At 42.1% G+C, this 20,197-nt stretch overlaps 1 protein-coding gene and 1 non-coding gene across 5 annotated transcripts in view; both read right to left on the bottom strand.

The window, feature by feature from the left end:
* The window catches only part of DIS3L2 (DIS3 like 3'-5' exoribonuclease 2), a 350,540-nt gene that overhangs the window by 142,120 nt on the left and 188,223 nt on the right, over positions 1-20,197 (bottom strand). The gene's annotated exons all lie outside the window — the stretch shown is intronic.
* Positions 4,108-4,209, bottom strand: LOC123600139. Its single transcript, XR_006713518.1, has one exon. It is a non-coding gene; the product is annotated as a U6 spliceosomal RNA (small nuclear RNA).

The raw sequence follows: 20,197 nt of genomic DNA, 5'->3' as shown, positions 1-20,197 counted from the left end.
AGGGTGTAAGTACGTACGTAGGTAGACCGAGGGGTTACAACCTTTCAGGATCACGTTGAAGGGGATGGTGGAAGGAAAGACCTTCGATGCGGGCTACTAAGAGAACGAACTTCTAGACACAGTAAAATCTGGCGAGCTCCCAACAAGTATTTGCACTGTAGCAGGGGACTCCAAACTTGCTTTCTCACTGTGGAAAGTTGGGAGAAGCAAGGGAACAGTGAGTGACCCTGACAAACCCCAGCGCCGAGAGCCAGTGATTTAACCTGTTGTCATCGCCACAATTACGAATCGGCCATGATGTGGTGCGTGAGGGTTCCTTCTGGTTGTGGGCCACAGCGGCTGGGAGCTGCTGGCCTCAGCACTTGGGAGCCCAGCCCCGTGGGGGTGGGGCCCTGTGCAGCTGTTACACTCTGTTAACATGCTTGGGATTTTACTGGCTCCTCTTCTGGAAGGCTTTGGTCTCACAACCTGCAGGGAGCAGCCTGGTCTGCCAGCTTTTAGAACCTGTGAGACCAAATATTTAAAGAGTTCCGCAACAATGGTTAGAAAGAAGCTAACCCTGACCCGCAGGAAATAGAGTGCCAGGTGGGGGAGGGAAAGAGTGAGACTCCAGTTCATGAGGCTGCAGAATTCCAATTCAGAGCAACGTTATGTAACCAGAATTTCTGAAGGCACGTGACTGAATGGCTTAGTAGAACTTTTTCAAGTGACAGAAAACTTCTAAGATTGTCCTCCTCAAAGCCACTGGTCCAGGAAAAGAACACATGAAAAGTAACTAAACGCCTTCTTTAATCCCTTAAGACCTTGCCAAGAATCCCAGGAAATCACAAAACCATAGAAAGAATTTCTGTTCCTCTGTCACTCACACACTCTTCCTCCGACCCTGCGTCGCCTTCCTCCTCAAGGCACCAGCACCTCTACCTCCCTGGAGCTGGGGGCAGCTGTCTAGTCTCCACGGCAACATTCTATCACCAGGCCGTCACTATTCACCTCGCTGGATTTGGGCCATGGCCCTTACCACGCCACAGAAACTGCTCTCCCTGAGGTCATGGGTGTTGCCAGATTAATCACCTCAAAGCATGTGTCTGGTCAAGAACCTTTATCAACTCCTTCCTGAGTAAAAGAGAAATTCAGCTTCGAATTCCAAGCCTTTCAGGATCAGGCCCCAACCTGCATTTTTCCAGTCAGTTTGCACAGTCCCGACATGGACCTTACGTGCCAAACTTTCCTCTATACCCTCTGGTCTCTGAAACACTGTGCTGTTCCTAAATGGGACATTCACCCAGCCAACCTCCAACGTCCAAGGCCTACCTAGCTTTGAAAGGACTGGCTGTGAAGCCATCTTTTTTCCAGGCAACCTCTGTGGCTCCACAGAGTGGACAGTGCTTCTCCTCCGTGGTGCCGCCCACGCCTGCAATCTGCCCCTCTCCGACGGCACTGGCCGTTGTCCCCAGCATGCCGGTGGGTCCTTAGGGACAGCTCTTCCTCCGACCCTGCGTCGCCTTGTCTCACCGTGGCAAGGCTGGGAGCTGCTCGAGGTCTGGCTCTGGCACGGGTCTGTCTCTCTATCTCCTCCAGCACACTGAAGGCACACAAATACGACGAATAGTTGATGGATAAGTGAATGAAAAAATGACCAAAGGGCTCTCTTTAGCACTTTTCCGTTCAACTTTGCCACTGCGTCTTGGGAGATACATTTAGGATTAGAACTCATGACCTCCTGGCATGCAGCCCTGTGGTCGCACCACAGTGTTGTTGTTTCCGAGGGTGTCCTTTTCTGCCTTTATCCCATCTTCTTTTCTCATAAAACAGTGTTTTACAAACTGCGGTTGAGGGACCATCTCCAGACTCACAGCATTTATAGAGGCCCTCCTCTGCCGTGACTCTGTGTGCCTCCTTGCTAGGAAGCGATTCGGCTGCGAAGGATCTGGGTCGATGATGGCGAATGGGTGAAAAGGAACGGGAAAATTTTGAGAAATGATCTTACGGGGTTAAAGAATAAAAGTTCTACACAAACACTTTCTTAGATGAGATGGTACCAAGAGGCTATACAGAAACCAGCAAATCTCATGTCAACTATAGGAGGAAACGTAACGACACAGCTGGGGCGCTCACCCCCGGAGTGCCATGTAGAGAGCCCAGCCAGATGGGTGCTGGGTGGTCCAGTCACGTCAGATGCTGAGTTCATGATCTTCCATTTCAATCTGGCTCTCCTCAGGATGAGCCGACCCAGAGCATTGTCCAAACCTAGGTCTGTCCCCCTTGGTGTAGCAGGCCCGGACCTTTTATTTTTTTCTGAAGGCAGCTGTGGAAATGCTAATATTCTTTCACTCAGCCCTACCGCCACGACAGATGCTGAAAAGTCTGACACAAATCCCAGATTTTTCAGAACAGGAAAAGACTAAGGTCTATTTAAAGCAGAAAGAGACCTTGGTCCATCTGTCCCTCTCTGCCCCATTAGTGACAAAGTGACATATTTGAGGCCACAGGGTGAGCAGGAAGAATGAGGTGATGGCCCGGGCAGGCTCTTTTTACGTGACCATGGCTTTTTAATCTACAGTCCACAGAAGATCTACCTCAAGCTCTAGCAAAATTCCAGACCAAGGGAACATAGTTATTAAGTTACTTTCTAAAGGACAGAGATAGGACGAGGCTGAATCAGAACCAACTGAAACAGTCTTCCCTGTTACACTCACTTATCCATGGAACCTCTCATCATCCTGTGCCTCTTTTTATGCTGCAACCACCGACACTCTGGAGCAGAGGCCATGGGACAGGGCCGGCTGGAACCATGGGAGCCAGGGATTATGGCACGGGCCAGGGAAGCCATGGATTCAACTCAAAGAATGCGCTAAAATTAACTTTCTTCCCTTCAGTTTCCATTTTGAAGCATGTTAAACTTTCAGGAGAGCTGAAAGAATGGTAAAATGAGCACCCGTATACTTCTCATCGAGATTCGTCAAATGTCAACACTTTGTCAGATTTGGTTTGCTTTCTCCTCTCTCCACCCCCACCTTCATGCATCTAGATTTTTTTTTTCCATCTGAACTATTTAAACTTACGTCGCAGAGATGATTACCCCTCCACACTTTACCATGCATTTTGTAAGAATAAGGGCATTCTTCTACAGAACCACAACATTTTTACCACAGACAAGACTAATAATTCCCTACATCTAATTTACAGATCATATTTAAATGTCTTCAACTGTCCCCCAAAAATTTCTTTAGCTCTTTGTTTTCCTCCTGATCTAGGATCTAATCGAAGTTTATACCTAGTATTTGGTGGTTGTGTCTCTTTGGTCTGTTTAATGTAAAACAGTCCATCCTTTTTTTTTAATGTAACATTGCTTTTTTTGAAGAGTCCCAGCCAGATGTCTTATGTTCTGGATTTAGCAGCTTGCTTCTTCATGGAAGGTGAAGAAAGGAAGGGACAGAAAGAAATAAAATGTGGCAAAATTAATCTTCTCTGAATTTCCTAAACAGAAAGTTAATGTTTTTATTTATTTTTGAGAGCGAGCGAGTGAGCACAAGCAGAGGAGGGGCAGAGAGAGAGGGAGACACAGAATCCGAAGCAGGCTCCAGGCTGTGAGCTGTCAGCACAGAGCCTGACGTAGGGCTTAATCTCACAGAGTGTGAGATCATGACCTGAGCTGAAGTCGGACGCTTAACCGACTGAGCCACCCAGGCGCCTCCCCCCACCCCAAACAGAAAGTTAAGATTTAAGTCTCGATGAGACTCAGGCTGAATATTCTAGCTTGAATACTGCACAGGTGATAGTGTGCACTCCATCCAGCAATCCTTCAGAAGGCAAAAACCGTGAGGCTGCGATATTTGATTACTTGGTTAAGGTGCTAATAGCCAGATCTTTCTACCTTAAGGTTACCTTTTACTTGGTATTTCACAAATCATCTGTGGAATAAGGCTTCTAGATAATGTGGATATCCTGTTCTCACAGAACCTTTCAAGCAATGATTTTAGCATCCACTGGTAATTTTTGCCCGAATCAATGTAACTCTTCAAGTTATAAAATGGTGCTTTTCATATACTATAAATACATTTATTAGTTGCCTCTCTTCTGCCAAGAACTTTTCCTGCTGTGCCCCCCAAGTTTGTTTTTCATGAATTTGCATTCATCCTTGTGCAGGGGCCATGCTAATCTTCTCTGTATTGTTCCAATTTTAGCATATTGTGCTGCCTAAGTGAGCACCCCAAAGTTTGTTTTTATTTTGAGCATTATTATAGATTCACTGCTTTTTTTTTTTTTTTGAAGTTCAATGTATTATTATGTACTACCATTACTATTCTTTCTGGTACTCAAATTGTCCCAAATTAGGTTAGTGGGAGCTGTTTCAAAAGATCTCCCATGTCCTTGTGGTATGTCTCCACAATAAATCTTTGAGTGCTTTGGGGCACCTGGGTGGCTCAGTCGTTGAGCATCCAACTTCAAGCTCAGGTCATGATCTCATGGTTTGTGAGTTCGAGCCCCATGTTGGGCTCACGGTTGTCAGCCTGTCAGTGCAGAGCCCAATTCGGATCCTCTGTCTCCCTCTCATTGCCCCTCCCCTGCTTGTGCTCTCCCCAAAATATATAAATATTAACAAATAAAAAAATAAACCAATAAACCTTTGAGTGCTTCTCTGCTTTTTGGCACAGCATGTTTTAGGCGCACCTTATACATTCCCGTCCCAGACTAATAATCACCCAATTCCCTTAGGAGCCCTAATTCCTTGTGGCAGGGAGTGAATGATACTTAGAAACCAATAGAGGGTACTAGACTGCTGTGTTCATTATTACTGGGGTCTCACGGCTTCTAGGCCCTTTTAATGAGCAGAACTAGAAAATACTGAGTTAAATCAGAGAAACTGCTGATATCTATTTGTGGCCTAAAAATTGGCAACTTCATGGGGTTGAACCCAACATACTGTTTAAAAACCATGAGTTCATATTGACACTCCAACTGATGTCTAATACTATAGCATTCTTCCTCATCTTCTCTCATTCCACATTTATACCTTCATTCTCCCAGTGAGAACCTTTGCTCCCAATGACCTCAATATTCAAAACAGTTACAGAATTATAATCCGAATGCCACTAGCGCAAAGAGTCCATTAAGATTTATTTGGAGTTTTATCCTTAGAATACAGCCACTCAAAGTACAGAGTGCTCAAAAGTACAGTACCACAAGTTATTTGAATTCTTTTCTCTGTATGTGGTGATGCTATGCATTTAATACACATTTAGAACCACTTGTCTTTGTCTTATGTCAATTTTAGAGGTTTTGTTTTTATCTCTTTTTGGATTTCATTTCACTTTATTGTTGAACATTTAAAACATTTAAATGGTTCAAAGATCAAGTGTACTCACAAAAGTCTTACTCTCCTCTCTACCTTCTACCTTTTCTCCACGTATCCCCTAGCAATAACTATTTTTACCATATCCTGGTCTATCCTTTCGATGTTTCTGCTTTCCTTTCTGATATTATTTTTCCTTATTTTCTCTTTGTTCTTATACAAACAGCTGAATACTATGAACTCTTTTGCAGCCTGCTTTCTTGCACTTAACAAGAAATCCTGGAAATTATTCCGTATCGGTTCAGAGACCAGAATCAGAGAATCCTCACAACTGGAAGTTCCTTAGAGGTCACCTTAGTCCAAATTTTATCCCTCACATGACTCTAAACCAAAAATCAATCAAAGAGATCAACTCACATCTTGAAAATCTAGTATATGGAGGCAGTAAAGTTTATTTCCTCACTAGGCTGACCATTCGATTTAGAGAGCTCTATCAGAAAGTACTTTCCCATGCTGAATTGACATCTAATTCTGAAAAACTCCATAGTTCAGCTACTTGTAGCCACAAAGAATTAGCTGGCTCCCTCTTTCACCACGCAGCCCTTCAAACATAACTTTTCCCAAGAAATAGGCCCATCTCTTTCTTGTTCTAAATGGTTTATAATTGTGTGAAAGTGCAGTTATTTTCATAATAATTTTCACTTATTTTGTGTCAAGAACAAAACCAAGTTGTAAGAACCAGTGGAACGTCAATAGAAAGAAAGTAGCAGAGGTCAAGAGAAAGAAGGCCAAAATTCCTTCATTCAATATTTACCGGGCATCTACTTACTGTTTTAGGTGTTTGGGTCACAGTTAAGAATAAAGATGCCTACCCACTTATATTCTAGTGGGGGAGGAGACAGAAAATAAAAAGTACTGTCATTAAGTGCTGTGCAGGAAAAAAAAAAAAAAAAAGAAGAGGAAGAAGAAGAAAGAAACAAAAATTAAGACAGAGTAAGGGGGACAGGTTGGAAGGGCTGATTATAATTAGGACAGCCAGGCTAGGCACCAATGAGATGATGACGTTTAAAGATGACCCGAAGGAGGTGAGGAAGTGAACCATGGGTTACAGCGGGGAAGAAAGACTTGGACGAAACAGTTTGTGCAAAGGCCCAGAATCCACCCAGTTAGTTGACCTGAGGGCACTGAACAACGGGGCACAACTCAACCCAGAAACTTTATATGTAGAGCAGAGATGGCTTGGCCTCTGCATTCTTTCACTTTCCTTCCAAGAAGTCTCCAGTCTAGGTCTACAGAGGTTCGGAATGCGGTTCTGCATGCCTAATGGAGCAATGAGAGCAGCTGAGTCCACTGGGCCCAGAAAGTCTCTCTATCCAAAGCTCTCTCTCGGAACAGCTCTCTTTTTCCTTTTATCTCTGCTAGCAGAATGTCCTATAGTCCAGATTTTAAAAATCCGATTGGGGTTAAAAACAGGCTATGAGAATACAGACTAATATAAATTAAGTTTTGAAATCAGACGAAATGAAATAGTAATGAACTTCCAGGAAATGCTCTCACAGAGAGATCAAATCTTGAAGGCTCTAGATAAAGAGTGCTAAAAATTTAAGCATAAAGAATTTGATACAATGTACAAAATCTTCACAGATATCAACACATTAGAGGGCTTCAATATAATGGGATATCCGGCTCTCACTAAAAACACTTTTATCTCTATCTTCTAGAAAGCACCTTTTGAGAGGACAGAATTATAATAATGGTGGATATGATTTTTGTTCTCATTTTGTACATGGGGAAACTGTGGCTCAGAGAGATTAAGCTACTTGCCAAAGGTCATGGAACTGCAGAGTTTTGATTTAATGGGACAGGAATTCAAGAGAAAGTGTTAAAGGAAGTGAAGTAGACTGAGAAGCTTCATTTCAATTGAAATTGACATCTCTTCTAGTCACCCTTAGTTCCAAACTTTATCTTAAGATTTAAACACCTCAGAAGCATTTTGGCGGAAGTAATATATACCCCAAATTTCTTTCAGGAAAATTTCCTCTATGGTTGACTAAGTTACAATGACTTCATTTTTAGGTACCAAATCCAAATGTGACTTTTTTTTTTTTTTTTTTTTTTAATCCTTAACCTGAAAAGTCACATACCGAGTTCTGATAGCAAGTTTATTCAAAGTAGATAATCCTTAGTATGTCAGAAGAAGCCGCGTCCCAAGTACCTTTTTTTGGAAAGGGTGTACAAAAATAGGAAAAAATAGTCAAAGAAAGAATATGCATAGATATATTTTCACTCAAATATACTATACTTTTAAATTTGTTTTGTAATTTCCAGAAGTGACATAGTTAACATGTAAAAATAAAATGGAAATTGTAACCAAATTTTAATATGACTTTATCAGAGACTTAAACACAATGGGGTAAAGGCGAGTCTTTAACGGATTTAAATTCTAGTGGACAGAATTAAGAATAGTTACAAAGTCAAGGAATTAACTATGTCTAGACATCTCTCCTACATCTCTATTTGAGGAACAGTATTTTTTTTTTTTCTCATCCTTTGAATTCCCAAGTTAGGAATTCAGAACCTGCTGTTGAAAGGATCATCATCCTTAATTCTCAATCCATTTATCAGGCTAAAATGCAAATGTAAGTGGTGAATACATTTCAACAGTCCTGGAGCTCCAAAGAGCCTTCTCAGGGAACATGCTGAGCTAACTGGGGAAGGGTTAAGCCACCCCTATTTTTCAGATCTGAAAACAGTTGTTCTGATATGAGAAGAATCATTACAATGGTGCCAGCTCCCTTCTATAAAAGCTATACACATTTTTTGCACAACTGTATGATTGTTATGGTAACCATAAAAATGGAACTATCATTCTTCAAATTACACACTACCCATACTGGATTACCTACATACGTTTGTTCTTCTACATTACCCAGAATTTCCTTTCAGAGAGGGCTATGTCTGTCCTATAGATGTTTAGGAGCAAGATAAAGTGGTCTCTTTCAAAGGGAGATTCCACAACAATGAATCTTTCAGAGGCCGAGCTCTTCAAGAATTCTAGGGCTTCCCTGTCAAGTCTTTGAATCCTATGGTCACTGGGAGGCCAAAATATTTTCCCTGGGAGGCAGGGGAACTGCCTGGAAAATGTATTCCCCAAATGATTGCTTTTTATTAAGAGGAAGACTAAAGCACCATGAATGGGCCCGAATAGACCTCGCACAGTTGGGTAAAATACTGAGAACCTTTACTAGAGTCTCTGTTTAGTGAGGTGAAAGACTTATTTAAGAGATATATACAAGCATTTCTGAAAATAACAGCATGAATATATCAAACAAAAATGCCAAAATAAATTTTAGCTATATTTTAGGATGACCAGGGACTCTGTTATTACTTTGGCCAACGTGAGCAGAACTTTGTAACTTTTAACAGCAAAAATGCAGGAATTCTTTCTTCTCATGAGTGGGGAAAAGCCAAGTCTGGTCTTGTATGTCTTTTAAATATTCATTTTGGGCCAAAATTCTGTTTCATTGTTCACAGAGCTGATTCTAGAGTTTAAAAAAAAAAAAAAAAGGCAGTCTGATAATGACTTCCTGGCTGATTTTAATATTAAATACTTAGATTTTGAGGCAAAAATGTGTTCATAATTACTGTTTGCTCCAGGGTATTTCCAAATTAGATGCTTAAATTTGTCTAGTTTTCCTTTCTCAAAAATAAAATAACTAAATTAAATTTAAAAAATTAAAAAAAAAACCCCAAAACTCACAAGGTTTTGAGGGGGGCAGGGCAAGTGGAGCTGTCGAGGCAGCACTCCTGCCCTCCTGTCGCGGCAAGTGCTCTCCGGCAGCAGAATGGAGTGGAGGATGGAGTGCAAAGTGCTGCTTCTCTAATCCCGGCCCGTGGATGGGAGAGGGGGAGTCCCCGTCGTCCGCAGTCTGCACCTCTACCTGCACTAGCAGGGTTCAAGCCTCCCGGGGCACTCCCTTGGTCTCAGCCCAATCCCCACCACCGGGTCCCTACCAAGCCTGGGACTGGCCCTCGATCCATCATCCCAACCTCTTTTCCGACTGAAGCAGCTCTCCCCAACTGGACTCCGGTCTCTTCTCCTCTTCGGCCTTTCAGATCCATTAGCATTTGGCTACCAGGGTGAAGCTCTTCGCTCCTTTCTCAAAAACCTTCACTGGCTTCCAGCCATGCTGACGTGACACTCCTCAGCTTGGCATTCAATATCCTCCATGAACTGGCTTCAAACTTTTCCATTCTCATTTAAGATGATTTAACTTCATAAACATGGGCCCTTAGTTAACCAGTTCTGCTAACATCCCGAATTAATGATTTATGTAGACTCATCATCTCTTCTTCCAGACCATTCTCTTTGAAGGAAAGGACGGTTTCAATTATGTACTTTTCAAATCCAACAGTATCTATTTCAGGGCCTTGCAAATGGTAGCGACAATAAATATTTACTGAATTGAATCTTTAATTGGGCTCTTTCAACTCCAAACTCCTGGAAAATAGGCTGAGGCTGAGGCTGAGGCTGAGGCAGAGCCATAAATGGTTTTCACTCTCTAGTCCCTTTATCAGAAACACCAACATATCTGTGAGTAGATACACTTCAGGTGATGCCTTGGTACCTCCGGCCATGGCCTAGGAAGATGGCCCCAGAGAATTTTCTAGGTTTAGAATCAAGGTCCTTTGGGTTATGAATATGCTGATAGCAAGGGTAGACAAGAAGACAGGAAAATTGGGTAAGGAAGAACAGAATTTGAGAGCAGAAGGTAGTCTGAAAATTCTAATCTACATAATGACTCCAACATCTTTTTGGTAAGGCATCGTGCCTTAATCCTCATCAGAAAGAAAGAAGAGGCACTATTTTATAAAGCATAAAGTAGGCTAGACACTGTACTTTATGAGAAAGCTAGTTGCCTGTATGTCCCTTTCAACTTGTAAAGGAAAGTAAGGCTCAGAGGAGTTATGTAATTCATCCAAAAATACATCCCTAGTCAAGTGGCAGAGTATGTGACGATCCAAGCCAAATTTGTCTCTAAATATATGCTCCTGTATTTCACCCTTGTGATATCGAGGTTACTGAAACTTTTCAAACTCCTGGGAGAGCAAAATGAGTGACACCACACATAAATTAGGAGGGAACACAGCTGCGGTAGGTCGTTATCTGTCCTGCTCCCCCTCTCCCAAGCCAGCATGTAACTCAAACGGGGGCAAACTCATCCCACCCTAGAATGTGGAATTGGGACAGAGAAAGGGAGAGGGAGATCAGGAGGAAGGTGTGTGAGGAGAGAAGGTGGCGAGAGAAATCAGCTCCCTCGGGGGGACTGGTAACTGTCAGGTAGCAGCCATCCACTGAGGAGCAGGAAGCAAAACAGGTTGGTCTGAGGGAGGGGAAGGAGGAAGCAGATGTGTAGAAGCAGGAGACGGAGAGGAACGAAGGAGGCTTTCTGGGTTTCCTGCCTTACTTCATTCGGTCCCTGGTTCCCTGCCCTTGGATTCTGGGAGTCACCACAGGATCCTTAAAACAAATTCCCCTTTCTGCTTAAGCGAGCTCCAGTGGTTTCTGCTATTTGGGACCAAAAAAGTCTTAATTAGTGCAACAGCTGTGGAAAGTTTCCTAGAATGGCTAACTTGTCATGGCTTTCTCCAATGCTTTTTTGCTAACAAGCCATGACAGGCCCTTACAGTCGGTGCTTCCATACTGCCCACTCCTGGGGGCGCTGTGAGTGTCCTCAGGTGTGGGGAGGCAGAGAGAGGGCATGGCAGAATATTAATACTAAGTTTCTACTTCAAAAACAAATCAACTGAAAAAAAAAAAAAAAAGACTCCCTTTGTCATTGAAATTACACTAAGTACAAAGCTGTCACATTTTTTTTGGCCAGTAGGGATGTGAAGAAGGCTCTAACTTCTTTTTTCTCAATACAGGGGAGGGAAAGGGTGCAGTGTTCTTGAGTGATGTGATATTTTGGGTTGACTTTCTTGTTTAATGTCTATCAAGAGCGTGGGTTTAAGATGCAGGCACAGGAGGATGAAGGGTAAGGGTAAGAGCTTCTAGACTATGGACCTGAATTCAAGTCGGAGCTCAGCCCCTCAGCCACGTGACCTCGAGGCAAGTGATTACACTTCCCTGAGCCCCAGTTTCTTCATCGGCAAAACAGGGATAATTATTTCGCAGGCTTGTTTCAATAATTAAAGTAATACAGAAGTATAAAATAATTAAATGAGATAACACATACACAAAGGTATAAAAGAAACATCCAACAAATTGTGTGTGTTGGTATATGGATATTTGCCACATTACACAACAAAGCTAAATGAAAACTTCAAACTTTTACACATGTTAATTTTCCTCATCCCGGATATTTTTGGCTAAACATTAATGGAGACGATCTACTCCGAGGGAAACTGATCTTTCTTTCGGTGGGTCTTCTGGTGTATATCAAGCCCCAAGGCAGAGAAGACAGGAGAGGGACACGTGGTGACTACCTACCATGTGCCCCCAGCACTGTCTCAGGTCTGCCTGACAGTCGAGATTGTGCTGGTGATTTCGTATTTTCAAAGTAACTCTGTTTCAAAAAGAGACGATTAAATATGACTATAGAAAAGGGTAATTGAACACACATTTAAAGCATTATTATGCTTGTGGGAACACTCCTATCCTAGGAATTCTAATTACATCTGTAAGACCACAGGAGAACTGTTTAAACAATCACAATTTGAAACTCTTGATTCTCCCATATACAAACTTTGGTGTAATTCCACTAAGTCACCTCTCAGGCGAAAAAGATTATGGGAAACTTTACTTTCACTGAGAGTAAACATGATGCAAGACCAATTTCTTCACATACATAACAGGACTTCCATGCACACCTCGGTGTCCTGTGAAAGTCACAAAGGGACTCCATACACTTACTCACATCACGCCACAACTGCTGGAAAGGTTTTTGGAATTCTTTAACTACTTTCTAAGCCAATTCCTGAGCTTCACAAGAAAATCAGTTTTACTACTTTATAATTATACTTAATTTTTTTTTTTTTGAAGTTGCGTTATCCAGCTTGATCACCCCCTTGATTTACCACTCTTGGCTTTAAACCGACTTGGCTGTTTCCAAAAATCAAATCCACTCTCAAAAGATGAAGATTTGCCATTGTTGAAAATGTGCCTTAGGCTCTGAAGGCAATTTCCGAAGAGGAGTCCAAAAATGTGTATGTCCTCCACTGGCTCCTTCCCCACTGCCTGCCAGCAAGCTCAAATTCTCCTCAATCTCAAAGACGTCTTTGGTTCCCGAGCTTCGGTCAAGCTCCCTCTCACCTCCTGTATGCCGCAAACTCCTTAAAAGAGATATTTATACTTCGTGTCCTCACTTCTTCACCCCACTTCCTCTCCTCGGCTGGCCGCAGTCTTCTCGGGCTCCCACCACTCACTGCACAACGCATGAGATACCCAAGAGAAAATAATCTGATGGCCAAACGCAATGACTTCTGTCCCTTGCTTTGCCCCAGCTGGCAGCAGTGCAGCAGAGCACAGGGCGACTCGCCCTTGCTTGGAACCTGTCACCAGCCTGGCCTTTGCCTTTTCTTTTAACTCTTCAAACATCCTCCTTCCTGCACCCCCAACCCCACCTCTTCCTACGAAGCTTCCGTCCTTTAAGTGCCGCTGGACAGTCCACCACTGGTCCCCTTTCCCGTTCAGACGCGTGCTCACCAGGTATATCCACTCTCTTGGGTGGCTCTGACTACGACTTTTATGCACTGAAACAGGTATCTGCACCCCAGACCTCATTCCTGAGCGCCAGGCCTGCTTCTCTTTCTGGCCCCTGAACATGGTCTTCTGGTACCCAAATTTTACTCGTCTTTCCCCATCCAAGCATTTTGTTCTTGCCCTCTATTTCATAATCTCAGATTTTCCTAAATTTCACTTTGGCTTAAGGATGGATAGTGACACAGTTCAAGGACCTTCCTTACAGGCTTATTATCTTCCTACTGAGAGGTCTTCTCGAGAATGTCAGAAACAGGGTTAGCTTTTTCTTTTTCCTTTCTTTTTTTTTCTTTTTTTCCAATAGTAAGACGAAAGCCTAAGGAAATCCTATTCATCCCTCAAGGCCAAGTTAAAAAAGTTACCTGGCTTTACAGCTTCCTCACGCAAAATAAATTACTTTCTCAGCTGTGTTCACCTGGTGCCTACTTTTTTTTTTTTTTTAATTTAAGCCTTTTGAGATAATTGTCGATTCATACAGTGGTAAGAAATAATAGAGATGCTATCTACCTTTTACCCCATTTCTAGTGGCAAAATCTTACAAAACTATAATACAGCATCAAAACCAGGGTATTGACATTGACACAACACACCGATCTTACCTACAGCCCCCATTCTCACTTGTGCTCGTTATGTTCCACACAATTTTATCGCGTGTGGAGGTGCATGTAAGCACCACCTCAAACAAGAGACAATGCTTCCATCATCCCAAGGATCCCTGTCTTTTAATAACAATCATCCCTACCTAATTCCCCCCCTACTATGCCCCCCTCAGTCCCTGCAAGACACATCTATTCTCCAGTTCCAAAATGTATCTTTTCTAAAACGTTACACAACAGAATCAAACAGATGTAACATTTCAGATTGGCTTTTTTCACTGATCACAATTTCCTGAAGATTCAGGCAAGCCGTAGCAAGATCAATAGTTCATTCCTCTTTACTGCTGAGTATCATTCCACGATATGGATGTACCACATTGGTTTAACCATGCACCTGTGGAAAGATAGCTCGGTGGTTTCCAGTTTGGGGCTGTTATGAATAAATGACGCTGCTATGAAAATGTGTGTGCAAGTTTTTGTGTGAACCGTGAGTTTTTATTTCTCTGGGATAAATGCCCAGGAATGCAATTACCACGTTGTATGGTGGTTGTGTTTAGTTTTTTAAAGAAGCTGTCAAAGTATTTGCAGAGTAGCTGTGCCATTTTACATTTCCACCAGCAGGGTGTGAATGATCTGCTTTCTCCACATCCCCACTAGCATTTGGTATTGCTCGCGGCTTTTCACCAACTTTGCCTTTTCCTTTTATTTCAGCCATTCTGACAGGTGTGGACGGAGGTTTCATTGTGGACTTAATCTGCATTTTCTTTTTCTTTTGAACGTTTTTATTTATTTTTGAGATACAGAGAGACAGAGCATGAGCAGGGGAGAGGCAGAGGAGACACAGAATCCGAAGCAGGCTCCAGGCTCCGAGCTGTCAGCACAGAGCCCGATGTGGGGCTCGAACTCAGGGACTGTGAGATCATGACATGAGCTGAAGTCAGACGTTCAACCGACTGAGCATTTTCTAACGGCTAATCATGTTAAACACCTTTTTTACGTGCTCATTTGCCTTCTGTGTGTCCTCTCCAAATACATGTCATGTGCTCATTTTCTAACTGGACTGCTTTTATATTATTGAGCTTTAAGGGTTCTTTATGTATTGTAGATACAGTTCTTTATGGGATACGTGGTTTGCAAGCATTTTCTCCCAGGCTAGCTTTCTTTTCATCCTCTTAACAGAGTCTTTCACAGACAAAAAGGTTTTACTTTTGATGAGAACCAATTTATCAATCTTTTCTTTAAAAAAATTTTTTTAAATGGTTATATTTATTTTTGAGCCAGAGAGAGAGCATGAGTGGCGGAGGGGCAGAGAGAGAGGGCAACAGAATCTGAAGCAGGCTCCATGCTCTGAGCTGTCAGCACAGAGCCCAACACGGGGTTCGAACTCGTCAACCGGGATATCATGACCTGAGCCGAACGAAGTCGGACACTCAACCAACTGGGCTACCCAGGAGCCCCATCAATCTTTTCTTACATAGGCTATGCTTTTTGTGTCTCGTCTAAGAACTCTTTACCTAGTCTTGTACCATGTAAGTATCTTATGCTCTTTTTTAAAAATGTTTGTTTATATTTTTTGAGAGACAGAGAGAGAGAGAGGGAGAGAGAGAGAGAGAGAGGGAGAGAAAACATCAGCGGGGGAGGGGCAGAGAGAGAGAGAGAATCTGAAGTAGGTTCCAGGCTCTGAGCTAACTCAGAGCCTGACACAGGGCTCGAACCCACAAACTATGAGATCATGATGCGAGCCGGAGTCGGACACTTAACTGACTGAGCCACCCAGGTGCCCCTATGCTCTTTTCTGTAAAAGTTTTACAGTTCTACATTTTATATTTAAGTCTATGATCCCTTTTGAGTTAGTTTTTGCACAAGGCATGAGGTTTAGGCCAAGGTTCACTTATTTGCCGATGCACACCCAATTCTTCCAACACCATTTGTTGAAAAGGCTACTCTTCCTCCACTGAGTTGCCTTTGCTCCTTATCAAATATTAATTGGGCATATTTGTGTGGCTCTAACTCTGGGTTTTCTATTCTGTTTCATTCATCTATGTGCCTATCCCTTCTAGTTTTTTGCAGATACTCTTTATCAAGTTGACAGTCTTCTCTTTTCCTAACCTGCTGAAGAGTTTTTAGTACATACGTGTGTTGGGACTTTTTCCAAATGCCTCTTCTGTAATAACTGACAAGATATGATTTATGTTTTATTCTGTTGATAGGATAGATTACATGCATTGGTTTTTCTATCTAGAGATAGAATTCACATACTATAAAACCCGCCCTTTTAACATGTACGATTCAATCTTTGTGCAGTTGGCAGTACGAACGAGGTTTATCCAAAGTGCAACTATGGCTAGCTGAAAAAAAAAAAAATAAATAAATAAATAAATAATAAAAATTTAAAATGCATGAATCAGAGGTTTTTAGTCTCTGCAGAGGGTTGTGTAATCTTTTCCACGACCTAATTCCATAACATGTTCGTGACCCAAAAAGAAACGCCATACCCATTAAGAGTAATTCCTTGCTCCTCCTTCCCCGTAGCCCCTAGCAACCACTAATTGACTTTCTTATCATACACTACATGGCCTTTTATATCTGGCTTCTTTCGTCTGGCATAACGTTTTGAAGGTTCATCCATGCTGTGGCCCGTAGCAGTACTTTTTTTCCCTTTTATGGCCAAATAATATTGCAATGCATGGATATACCACATATTGTTTATTCCTTTATCAGATGATGGACATTTGGATTGTTTCCATTTTGGGCTATTACAGATAAGGCCGCTATAAACATTTGTGTACAAATTTTTGTGTGGATGTGTTTTCCATTCTATAGGAGTCAAATTACTGGGTCATAAACTCTACGTTTAAACCTTTGAGAAACTGTCAAAATGTTCTCCAAAGAGGCTTTGTTGTGTGGTACATACACATTTTAGACCACTACGCCTTCCTGATGGAATGATCCGTTTAACATTATGTCCCTCTTTGTCTCTAGTAATTTTCTTTGTGCTGAAGTCTATTTTATCTGATGATAATATAGCTTCTCTTGCTTTTTTAAAATTGATATTTGCATGGCATATCATTTTTCATCATTTTGCTTTAAACCCACCTATGTCACTGTATTCAAAATAAGTTTGTTTAGAAATCTAATTACTGGATCATTTTTTTTAATGTTTATTTATTTTTGAGAGAGAGAGAGAGAGAGAGAGAGAAGAGAGAAGAGAGAGAGAGAAAGTGCGAGCAGGGGAGAAGCAGAGAGAGAGAGGGAGATTCAGAATCCAAAGCAGGCTCCAGGCTCCGAGCTGTCAGCACAGAGCCTGATGTGGGGCTCAAACCCACGAACCATGAGATCATGACCTGAGCTGAAGGCGGACACTTAACCAACTGAGCCAGCCACCCGGGCACCCCTGGATCATGCTTTTTTATCCATCCCACTAATCTCTGTCTTTTAATTGGTGTTTTTAGGCAATTTACATTAAGGGCAATTATTAATATGTTATAGGTTAAGTGGCCATTTTTACATTTTGTTTTCTGTTTGTTGCCTCTCTTTCTCGTTACAATGTTTTTCTTGTAGGTTAAATGAACATTGTTTTTTTGATTCCATCTTGATGGTTTATAAAGTTACCACTGTGTAGTTTTCTTAGTGGTTGCTCTAGGTACCACAATATACATAAGTTGTACAGTCTACTGTATCAACTTCTTACTACTTCAAGAAACCTGAATTCCACTTAGGTTCCTTTACCCTCTCTACATTCTAAATACTTTTCCCACACACTTTGAGCACTACATTATTTAGTGCTAGAACTTTTGTTTCAACCACCAAATGTGATTTAAGAAACTCATGAGGACAGTTCATGATATTTCCCATTTTTTACCCATTCTCATATTCTTCTTTCCATTCTGATATTCCAAGTCATCTTATGTTATCATTTCCTTTCTGTTTAGAGAACTTTCTTCAGTCATCCCTTCAGGGTATATTGGCTAGCAACAACTTCTCTTAGCTTTCCTATGTCTGAAAACACTTTTATTTCCTCTTCATCTCTGAAGGATATTTTTGCTGGAAACAGAATTCATGGTTGACAGTACTTTTCTTCCAGTTCTTGAGAAATCTGCCACTTTCTTCTGGCCTCCACGGTTTCCAATGCGAAACTATTACTATTTGAATTGGTGTTCTCTTAAAAGATTTCCCTCTGCTTCAAAGATTTTTTTCTTTGTATTCAGGTTTTAGAAGTTTAAATATGATGTGTCTTGGCATTAGTTCCTTTGGGTTTATGCTGTTCGGGGTTGTGATGTTGTGATTTATAATAAGAAATATAAATTTGGTCTTCATCCCTGTTTCTGGCACAGAGCTCCTAAAACCCTTAGAATTTCCTAAATGATAACAGCAATAAAGATGTCTTTTGATATTCATAGCAAATCCCTTTCAACCACACCCGAGTTCATGTTAATGAGATAACTTCTGGAAAGCATTTAAGTGTGGGGGCTGGTTGTCAGGGGCATCAACCACCATGTGATCAGAGGGCTGGAACTTTCAGCCCCACTTCCAACCTCAGGTGAGGGGGGGAGGGACTAGACAGTGAATTCATTCACCATTGGCCAATGATCTAATCAATCATGCCTATTTAATGGAGCCTCCATAAAAACCCAAAAGGATAGGGTTAGAGAGCATCCAGGCTGGTGTATGTGTGTGCAGTGCTGAGAGGACATCGTGTCCAGGGAAAGCATGGAACCTCCATGCCACGTTCCCTCGGACCTTGCCCTATGCATCTCTTTCACCTAGATGTGCCAGAGTCCTATTCTTTTACAAGAAACCAGTAATCTAGTAAGTAAATTATTTTCCTGACTGAGTTCTGTGAGCTACACTAGTAAATTAATCAAACCCGAGGAGGGGGCCTAGGGATCCTCAATTTATGGCCTGCTGGACAGAAGCACAGGTAACAAGCTGGACTTGCAACAGGCATTTGAAGTTGGAGGGGGCAGTCTTGTGGGACTGAGCCCCTACCTATGGAATCTGATACTATCTCTAGGTTGACAGTGTGAGAATTGAGTTCAACTACAGGACACCCACCTGGTGCCACAGAGACGTTTATGGAATTGAAAACCCACACTTTTGGCATGAGAAGTGAAGTAGTGTTGTAGTCAAAGACTGAAAGTCAAGGACACACAGAAGAGTGTGTTTTTCTTTACAGGAGTCGGCTCAGTTTACTGAAGACTTATCTTTGGCCAAATGTGGGGAGTTATCAGCCATTACTTCTTTGAATACATTTGCCGTTCCATTCACTCTCTCCTCTCATTCTGGGACTCCGATGATACAAATGTTAGCTCTTTTGTTATAAGCGCATAAATCCTTCTTGCTCAGACTAGGTAAATTCTATTGATCTGTCTTCAAGTTCACTAATTCTATCCTATAATCTCTAATCTACTATTGAGCTCTGGATAGTTTTTGTTTTGTTTTGTTTTTGGTGACAGTATTTCTTACTTTGATATTTTCCATTTGGTTTTTTAAAAATTTATTTGTTGAGATTTTCTATTTTTTTATTTGTTTCAAGAGAATTTGTAATTATTTGTTAAAGCATGTTCATAAAGGTTGCTTTAAAATCCTTGTCAGGTAATTGCAACATGTGATTTATTTTGGCACTGATATCAGCTATACATTCTCATTCAAATTATAGTTTCCTGGTGTGATGAGTGCATTTCAATTGTATACTAGACATTTTGGATGTTATATTAGGAAGGAGACTCTGGATCCTATATGGTCTGTTGTGGGGTTTTTTGTAAGCAGTCTCCTACCGAGGTGTAGCTGAAGGGCGAGGTGAGTGTACACGTTCAACTTCCTACAGAATCCCGCTGCTACCAACCCAGCACAGACTCACAAGGCCTCACTGTAGGTCGCAATCCATCCCTCCCATCAGCCCTGCCGACATCTTCCTGGTCAAAAGGGGGCACCAATTCACACTGTCTCACGGACTCCAAGTGTGGGTGTAAACTAAACTCCCTGCTAAGCCCCACCGCCACCAGGAAGGGGAAAAGCAAAAATCTGATATATACTGCCTTATCACTAGTTTTGGGGCAGAAGCTCAACTCCCTGTTGACATTAGGAGTGGGGAGTAGGTGAGTGAGATATTTCTGTATATGAATATAATTGATTCTATACCAAGGTCTCTGCTTATGGTGGCAGGAGGTACAGGCTCAGCTGGCACTGAGCTGCACTGACACCAGGAGGTGTGCTGTGGAAACCAGCCCTGACTCATCGCATCTCTGCTGCCAGGCAGGGAAGGAGGCTCATCTTATCTCTGGGACTTGCTGGCACTATTCTCATGGACAACTGGAACACTGCCTACTTTCGCTGGAGAGGGGACAGAAGCTCAGCTCCACTGCCAGCTCTGCCAATCTACCTGAGCAGGGGAATCAGAACACAACCTGCTCCCACTGGATGAGGAATAGGGTCTGCTCCTCGCTTGGCTCCACGGACACCATCTCAAAAGGGACACTGGAGCATGCCTGCTTCCACTGGGAAGGGGAAGGAAGAAAGCTCCTTACTTGGTTCCACTGACACTAC

Source organism: Leopardus geoffroyi, chromosome C1 (genome assembly GCF_018350155.1).
Source record: "Leopardus geoffroyi isolate Oge1 chromosome C1, O.geoffroyi_Oge1_pat1.0, whole genome shotgun sequence".
Lineage (NCBI taxonomy): Eukaryota > Metazoa > Chordata > Mammalia > Carnivora > Felidae > Leopardus > Leopardus geoffroyi.
Note: the sequence above shows the minus strand (reverse complement) of the source record. Positions and strands in the feature narration are given on the sequence as shown.